Genomic DNA, 9,841 nt, shown 5'->3' on the forward strand with positions numbered 1-9,841 from the left:
CCCCAGTACTGGCAACCTGGAGAGACGGCCAGTGGGCTCCGCCCCTTAATCAGTTGATGGTGGTGGTGCCTTGGGCGACATCAGCACTGGGGCTCTGCGCCTCAGACTGCCCACCAGCAGCGGCCCTTTTGACAACATCCACGCCTTGGCTCTGCCCATTTGTTCACATTCCTGCACTGCCCAGTAACCGAGATCTGCACAAGGGTTCCGCCCCTTAGTTCGCCTGCCAGCACCAGCACCAGCGCTTTAGAGGAAGTTCACACCTGGAATCTGCCCCTTCGGCTGCCTAGGGTGGGACCCGCAGTAGGGATCTGTCCCTTATGTAGCACGCTGGCACTGGGGCTCTGTTCCTAATATTGCCTGCTTGCACCCCCTGCCTGGGGTAGGACCTGCACCCGGGCTCTGCCTCTCAATTCACTCACAAGCAGAGGTGTCTTAGGAGGGACCGGCAACTACACCTGGGCTCCACCCCCTAGTTCAGCCTCCGGAATCCCCTGCCTTGGAGGAGTCAGCATGGGGCTCCACCCCTTCGCTGGCACCTGCTGACACTTGGGCTCCACCTATCCATTCTTGCCTGCAGGCACCAGCATCATTTGACAAGACCAGCTCCAGGGCTCAGCCTCCTAGCTCACTTGCCAGCAGAGGTGCTTGGGGCAGTTTCTGCCATGGGACTCTCTCGCAGGAGTGCCTTGGGCAGCACCCGAACTAGGGCCCCATCCCATCGGTTTGCCCACCAGTACCCGCACCTTGGGCAGGACTCATCCTTTAGGTCTCCCGCCATCCCCTGGATTCAGAGCAGAACAGATGCAGGAGCCTGACCGGGCCCACCCACTTCCTCCTGCTCCCACCTGCATCACAGGACAGACTTGTGCCAGGGCCCTGCCCTTTCAGGCTTGCTGACATCTGTTTCCTGAGCTTGGTCCCGCCCCATTTTTCCTGCTGCTGCTCGGATCTCAGTTAAGACCCACAAACCAGTGCCTTGTTCCCAGGAGGCCTTTTTCAGCCCTGGTACCCCAGGCAAGACCTCCAGTCTGAGGACCCAGCAACTCTTCCTCCTTCCCATGTCAGCCCATGAGAGTGGGACAGCTCCAGAAGTCATTTTCTGGAAAGCAGCGTATGGCCCTGCACCACAGGAAGTCATGCTGGGAACAGGCTGGGAAGCTGGAAGGTAAGACATGGGTGATCCATGGTGCTACTGTCCTGCATGGCCTCTGAATCCCGTGGGCTTTCCTATCCAGACCCAGTGAGAACTGGTACAGAGCCCTTGACAGAGGAATGAGGAGCTGAGCCAGCCAAGTGTGCTTTTGCACCCTTGGGGAGTGGGGCCCTCAGTAGAGATTTGTGGGTTGGGAGTAGAAGGGGGAACGGGGGCCTGCACCTGGAAACTTTGCCCCAGGAAAGACTGCTTTGGAAGTAGCATGCCCGGAAGGGATGAGGTTGGAGCAAGCTCCAGGACTCTTGATGGCCCATGGAGCATTTGCCATTCTGAGAGGGCCGGGCTGCCCAGGAGGGTTGGGATAAGTGGAAGGGGCATGAAACTTAGGACAGGGGTAGGCCAGGAATGGAGGAGGTGGGGCCGATGGGGGAAATGTAGGAGCAAGGAGGGAGCAGATGGGGAGGGAGTCTTGGTGTTGTGCCTGCTGGGCCCCTAGGCCCCTATGGTTCGGAGAAGCAGGAGAGGGACTGGCGGGGCAGGAGAGGCAGGAGCAGTCAGTGAGAAAGGGCTGGCCAAGTGGGGAAGAGGAAGGCAGGAGTTCTGGGCTTTCTCAATGAGAACCAACCAGGGCTGCCAGTGAGGGGCAGCAAATGGGGAGCAGGCCAACCCAGCAGTGTGGAAGGGGGAACTTGGGGCTGCTGCCATCTGCCTGGGGGGGTAGGCCTCCAGCAGGCTTTGCTACAGCACATCCGACCATACCAATGGGGCCACGGGGCACCAGCAGCATCAGTGGGTGAGGCCTACCTCCTCCCAGCAAAACATCCTGGGAAGGGGGAATGTAGGAGATAGGAAAGGCTGCCCTCAACCTGTGGGTCCCTTCTGACTCCTGAGGCCTCTCTAATTCAGACCCACTGTGACTGACATGGCCCAGGAGCCAACAGAGAGCCTTGGCTCTGTGTGTGGCTATGGCATTGAGAGGTCATTCCTGGGGAAATGGGCGAGCCTGGGGGAGTGAACTCAAGTCATATCTGGGAGCAGTGGAGGGGGGAGCCTCCCACGTGAATGCAGCCCAGCTTCTGGATTTCCCACACAGATCAGACTTGGTTGCATAGGGCTGGGCAGCCAAGAGGGAGCCAAGAAGGAGCTGGGGATGAGTGGCGGGGGGGGGGGGGGGGGGGGGGTTGGGGAATCAGCTGGTGACCTCCCCATGTGGGGTGAGGAAAGGCATCTCCAGAGGAAAGGGGTTGGGGGAGGCAACGTGCACCTGCAGAGACCACAGCAGAAACAGGCCAGGAAGGAAGAGGGGGAAACTTGAGCCAGGTGCTTGGGCCTACCCATGCCCCACCAGGGAGTCCATCTCTCCTAGTGAGCTGTCTCCCTGGAGTGGAGGGAGGGGTGGGATTGTGCCTTTGGCTCCCTAGGTGGGGAGGGGGCAGGGACATGTCCCACAAGCCTTATCCAGCCATGGAGAGGTCCTTCCTGCACGGGGAAGGTGGAGAGGGTGAGCACAGTGCAGAATCAAGCCCAGAAAGGAGCAATGGAGGATGGATGCATGGTGTACAGGGAGCACCCTCTGGCTCAGCAGTGGAGCAGGGAAGAGCTGGCGGGGCGGGGGGTAGGGAGAGAGTTGTGAAAAGCCCCATCTGGTGCTGGGCACAGAAGTGCTGGAAGGCTCCAGTGGGCCTGTTATCTTAGGGGCAGGTACACTTATGGCCTGGACTGCTGGACGTGCAGGAACTGGGGCCTGGAGAAACAGGAAAGGGGGGAGCAGTTTGCATCCAGGCTCGGGGGCATGGGACAGGGGGTGGGAATGGCTGGAGAGCATGAGGCCATGGAAACAGAAGGCCAGGTGGACTCTAACTCCCACACGAGTCCTGGCACAAGGAGAGAAGGAGGGGTGGGTTGGCCCGGCTCTGGAGCCAGTTCCAGGCCCAGAGTGATGGCTGGGGCATGGCCCTACATGCTGGGATGGGAGGAGACCTCTGGGGACAGATATAAATGAACTTTCCTGTCCGTACCCAGAAGCCTTCAGGAGCCAGGGGCCAGGGACGGGATTAAATCATCTACTTGAAAAGCATTTTGTAATATCCTATAGAATATGAAATTACAAACAAAAAACATTATTTTAAATCTAAATTCTAATTTAGCCAGGTCTACTAAGTCCAACATTAGATGAACTTTGCTATTTCTCCTGGCTTAGGCTTTCATAATCCTTCATAATTTCTTTGGAATCCAACAGAATGATGCTTACTTTTTCAAATTTTTCGTTGGAAATCATGAGCCATTTTACATCTGGGATTGTTCTGTAATGAAAAGAGTATTTAAAACACAACTGAGGACTATATATGAGTTGCATGTCAATAGGAAACTTATCTCAAAACATAGTGACAAAATTAGCCCAAACTTCAAACTGTGTATTCCTTTCTTGTTGTTTGGTTTGTTTTATTGAGACAAAATTATGCTACCTGGTCCAGGGAAGGTATTGCTATGTAATTCCACTCTCTAATCTCCTGTCTTAGTCTCAGTGCTAGAATTTTTGTCTTGTATCACATTGTCCTACCATGGTTTGTTGGTTTATTTAATCTAGATACAGACTAGCAATTCTGAACTTCTCTGATGATATTATCCATGAGATTGACTGCTCAGACTGTTTATGTACAGTTTTGAAAGATGTTCTAACATTTGACACAAGATATGAACATTTTCAGATGCACCTGCAGGGGTCTCTGATTCATTCCTCCATGGATCTGATCCCATTAATAATGATTACTTGACTCTCTTACTATCTCTAGTCCCTACCTATGTAATAGTCTCAAACTTTTTTGAAGAAAGTTCACTTGAATACTTTCTAATATTAAAAATTATCACTTGATTCTAGTCTTACTCAGGAAATATTTTCTATTGTTTTCTAACTTTTCTACATATTCTGAGAGTTGTTTCATTTGTGCATTTGTTTGTGCACATATAAGTGCCTCTAAGTGTATGTGTATATGTATGTTTGTATGTATGTATGCAAAAGCCTCAATCTCTTATTCAGCCATCTTGCTCATGACTGGTATTCCATCTCGTGAGCGCTTCTTCCAATTCAGCTTTTGCCTGGATAATTATAGGTAGTGTCTCAAAGCCTGTTCTTCCCAGGCTGGATATAAACTGAACTTCCCAGACTCCTTTATATTCTTAGGTTTTATTTCTCCAGGAGTATCAACTTTTAAACGACAAACATTTTTGTGAGTATAAAGTCTGAGCTGTAGCCCAAATTTTTAACTCAAGAATACATATAAAGATAGATGAACATACACATTACATATCCTGAGTGTACACTGTTAAAAATGTGATCTTAAGCCCGTTGGCAGTGAGATCTGAGGATGGGGTTCAAAACCAGCCCAGCTAGGAAAGGCCCAGAGACTCTTTTCTCCAATAAACTACCAGAATCCTGAAATGGCACTGTGACTCAAGTGGTAGAGCACTAGCCTTGAGCTTAATAGCAGAGGGACAGTTCCCAAGCCCAGAGTTTAAGCCCCACTACCATAAAAAAGAGAGAGAAAGGAAAAGAAAGAAAAAAAGAAAAAGAAAAGTGATCTTAGCCACCAGTTCATTGCTCGTATCATTCCTGCTCTCTCAACATGGCCTTTTTGTTCCAGTTATGTCCATGCTCTTATATCTGACTTGCTAGGAACCGAAATTATACCTCCACTGTAATTTTCACTAGTTTACATGATTAGCTACCATGATGAAAGAGATGAAAGAGCCTCATAAGTCATGTTCCACTTAGTAGTAATGCTTTCTCTATATCACACTCATAGATTGACATGTTGGCCTTGGCCTTATTGTTTCAAAGTTGTCTTATTTGCAGAGTCTTCTATAGTGTTTGAACCATTATACTTAAACACAGAAATTCTCTTTCTCCTATTATTCCTATTGTTTCTCCTAATGTTAACCTATGTACCCTTGGGAAAGAATCAACAACACCCACACTCACAATAAAATGTTTCTGAGAACCTTCTTCCCAATTAATATTGGGCTTAATTTACAGAGCATTTAGGAAATTTATACTTAATGTACTCCAGGATAATGTTTTCTTTCATGTTTTTTATTGTGGGTTTGTTACATAAGTAAGCTAATGAATACATTATCTAATGAGCATTGTTAGCTCCTCTTTTATTTGTCCCCTGCCATCCCTTTTCTCTCCCCCTCCCCAACTCCTTCCTCCCCTCCCCAAGTTGTAAAGTTTGTTCTCTACATGGTGTCTTGTTCATCTTATTGTTACAATTGATTATACTTTATCCTTGTTTCAGCATTTTGATATTTCCCTTCCCATCCCCACATTAGGAAAATGTAAGTGCAAGAAGCAGATCACCAAACTCAAATACAGTGAAAAAATACCGTGGAGGATGAAAATAGAACAGAAACAAACAAACGACATAGTAGGGCTGGGAAGGTGGTTCAGTGGTATAGTGCTTGCCTTGCATGCATGAGGCCCTGGGTTCGATTCCTCAGAACCACAGAGCCAAAAAGAAAAAAGCTGAAAGTGGTGCTGTGGCTCAAGTGGTAGAGTGCTAGCCTTGAGCTGAAGAGCTGAGGGACAGCGCCCAGGCCCAGAGTTCAGGACCCACCATCGGAACCCCCTCCCAAAAAAAGACATAGTACATGTTAGATACATTAAAAAATTGCAAGAAAGCAAAAAAAAGTTGTGTCCCTATCTTGGGATTCATTTCACTTAGCATCATCTTCTATGGCGATATGTACATGGATAATTTTTATAAGCCATGTAAATGCCATATTTTCTCATTTCTAAGTTGTTTCTGAAACATGTGTTACCTCATGTCCAAAGATGTACTTGTGCTATTTCAATGAAGCTAGAAAATATTCATTTTTACTGGGAGCAGCATCATAGATTGTTATTGGAAGTAGATGGAAGGAACTGTTATGGGCAGTGGTAAATGATTCCAAGACAGGAATTGAACATAGAGAAATGACAAAGTTCAAGATAATTTGTGCTGTTCTTTTTACTGAACAAGAAAATAATCCAAGACTAGAAGGAAAATCTGTCCCTGACTTTTTCGAGTGTGTTCTTTACTCATATAAAACTTTTCTCTAAACTTCTAGTTGAGAGTATTACAAAAAGAAACAATATGCCATTCGCAGGCCAGCATAGAAAAAAAAACACGAAATAACTTTGTTTTAAGGTGTTCTACTGCAAAGAAAGAAAGACATGGAGGTTTTAAAATTTCTTATGCATGGATATTTCACTCCTGACATGATTGTCTTGTTGCAGAAGTCCTTTATCCATTCCTCTAATCTGGTCCTGAGTTTGCCATAGCAATAAAGATTCTAAAAAGCAGGATGCAGTGTGTATGATCAGCAAAAAGAGCCTCTTCTCAAACAGTGTTAAACGATGGTCCCAAAGAAATATGTGGCGTTATTTTTTTTGTTTAGTTTGTGCTAGTTCTGGGGCTTGAACTCAGAGGCTGGACCCTGTCCCTGAACAATTGTCTTTCCTGCCCACCTGACCCCAAAGCTAGTACACTATTTCTTCAACAAAAACTCCACTTCTGTTTTTTTTTTTTTGGCGTTTAATTAGAGATAAGAATTTGACAGACCTCTCTTGCCAGGGTTGGCTTTGAACTGTGATAGTAAGAAACCCAAGTGACATCAACTATATGGACTTCTCATTTGAGAAATATTAGATGAAGTTTATTATAAAGCTAATATTTGACAATTTTTAAAAGAAGAGAATATGTCCAACAAAGAAGCCATAACAAATAACAGCAAAAGTAGGTACACTGAATCATTTTGGAATTAGTTTTTCTGCTTGGGAAGATTACTATTGACTTTGTAGTTCTTTTTGGGGAAAGTTAATGTCATATTTGCACTTTTGTTTATTGGTCGTGAGGCTTGGACTCTGATTCTGGGCAATGTCCCTCAGCTCTTCAGCTCCAGTTGAGTGCTTTATCACTTTAGCTACAGCACCACTTCCGAGTTTCTGTTGGTTAATTGAATATAAGAATCTCGTGGACTTTGCTGACCAGGCTGGCTTTGATCTACAATCCTCTTGTCTCAACCTCCTGAGTAGTTAGGATTACAGGCGTGAACCACCAGCACCCGACTCATATTTGCATTTATGTGCACTTAATGACACTATGTAGACAAAGAATGGAAATTTGAATCAAATGATGTAACATTGCAGGTTTTCGGAAAAATTGAGGTAGCAATAAATATGTCCTCCTTTTCCATGTTGTTACATTAATGACTCATGAGTTATGGGACTCTTACATTAGCATCCTCTGCTGTCTGTGAATGTGGACTTAGTATCAATAATTGTTAATACAGAAATAGAGAAAGACAGATTTTTAGAAAGCAAAGAAGATCTGGTATGAAAAAACAACATAGAAATAGATACAACTTATCCCACAGAGATTAAGAACTAGCTTAAGAGATTAGAATGCTAAAGGCAATGAGGAATAAGCATAGTTGATAACTAGTTCTTCAATAACCAAAACTGGTTCCCTAGAACAGTTTCCGGTATAATTATTTTTTATTATCATTTATTTCTTCCATCTGGAGTTATTTCTTCACTTCTGTCAAAACTATTAATTATCCTGTGCTTTTTGGTGCCATAACTGAACAAAAAGTTTTCCAAATCTCACTTAGACTATCCTCATTGTTATTAGCAGTGACCACTCAGAAGCCTGGAATCTTTGAATTTCCAGGATTAATCCTCACCTGATATCTAAGCACATTCCTAACATTAATTGTCGTGACCTATTAGCAAACCTTTTTTTGTTTTGTTTTCAACACAGTATTCTAATATAGGTAAAGTATATGAATTAAGGACGATTGTTAGACATAGTTGGGAAGAACATTTATATATTTCAAGTATACTTTCTTTATTTGTCATTTACTAGCTAAATGACTTTTTTTGCCAGTCCTGGGGCTTGAACTCAGGACCATGGAACTGTCCCGGAGCTTTTCAGTTTTTTTGCTCAAGTCTAGCACTCTACAACTTGAGGCGCATTACCACTTCTTTTTCTGTTTATGTGGTACTGAGGAATTGAACCCAGGGCTTCATGCATGATAAGCAATCTCTGCCATGAAGCCACATTTTCATAGCCTTAAATGACTTTCTTAAGATGGCATTACTTTTTCATTCCATTATTTTAATTTAGACTGGATGGTAGAAAAGGAAGTGGAAACCAATACTAAGTCCAGTAAGGTTGACATTCCTATCACATCACTAAGGAAGTACAGTGTTAAGAACTGTAGGACTCATAAGGCTGTTTCATGTAACATTATTATGGGGGGGAAAAAAACATTTAACAGTCATCTCCGATATCCAAAACATACTGCTTCACTTTCAAGGTCAAGAGCCAAACGATTTGTTTTTCCTCTTCCCCTCCACAAATTATGCCGACATCAAATACAGTGAAAGCAGGGGTTATACTGTGGACGAGGGACATACAAAACAACAAAGAAATAATCTTATAAATGTGTTAGAAACAATGGCATGAAAGAAAAAAAAACATTTGAATACATATCTTAGGGTTCATTTCCCTAACATCAACTTATCTGAACTTTTCTGCTTGACTCAGACAAATACTAGTTGTTGCATATAAGGGAAACCATGGGACCTGTTTCTTTGGGCCTGGCTTACTTCACTTAATATAATTTTTTTCCAATTCTTTCCATTTCCTAACAAGTGCCATTCTTTCTGATAGAGGCATAGAATTCCATTGTGCATATATACCACATTTTCTTGATGTTAGGTGAATGAACCCCAAGATAAGTATTTAAATGTTTTTTTTCCTTTCACACAATTGTTTCTAACATATTTATAAGGTGATTTCTGTGTTGCTTTGTATGTCGCTCCCCCACAGCATAACCCCTGTTTTCACTGTATTTTATGTTGGTATAATTTGTGAAGGGGAAGGGCAAAATCAAATCGTTTATCTAGGGATACAGCTGTGCCCTTTGCAACAATGAGATGTACAAGTCGTTATGTGGAAAATGAACTTTACCACTTTGGTGTGGGGCGGTGGGAAGGATTGGGTGGGGGGCTGGGGGAGGATGGGAAGGGATGGGAAGGGGAAACAAAGAAGGAGGCTACAATGCTTGATAAGAAATATACTCATTATCTTGTCCATGTCATTGTAACCCCTCTGTGCAGTATTTTCACAATAAAAAAATGAAAAAGAGTCAAATATCTCAGCCTTTTATTGATTGAGTGTGATTCCAAGGAAGGAAGAAGGAGGATGTGGAAGTTGATGGTGGGAAAATATGTATATTGGCTCCCTGTCCACATTTTTTGCATTTTTAAAAAGTGCTACTGATGAATTCGCACATAAATATAGTTGGCTATGCTATCGGCACAAGATGCAGATAAATGAAGATATTTCTTCTGGTGGATAGTCACATATATTAACAAAATCCAGTTCTGGAAACAAAAGAGACTAGGTAAGAAAGTACAAAGTATTGTTCCTAGCAAAACAAAAATGTAATATTGAAATGATTACTCCAGATTTCTTTGATATTTTACGCTGTCTCAGTATCAAAATGTTCTCTAATTCTAGTAATATCCAAGCATGAAAGACATAATTTGAAGATATCAGTAGTTTTAGAAACAAAGGTACATAATACCTCCCTTCCTGCAAAGACATGTGATGGCAAGTATGATTGATTGTATTATAG

The sequence above is a fragment of the Dipodomys spectabilis genome, unplaced genomic scaffold (genome assembly GCF_019054845.1).
Source record: "Dipodomys spectabilis isolate Male_0828 unplaced genomic scaffold, ASM1905484v1 ptg000310l, whole genome shotgun sequence".
NCBI lineage: Eukaryota > Metazoa > Chordata > Mammalia > Rodentia > Heteromyidae > Dipodomys > Dipodomys spectabilis.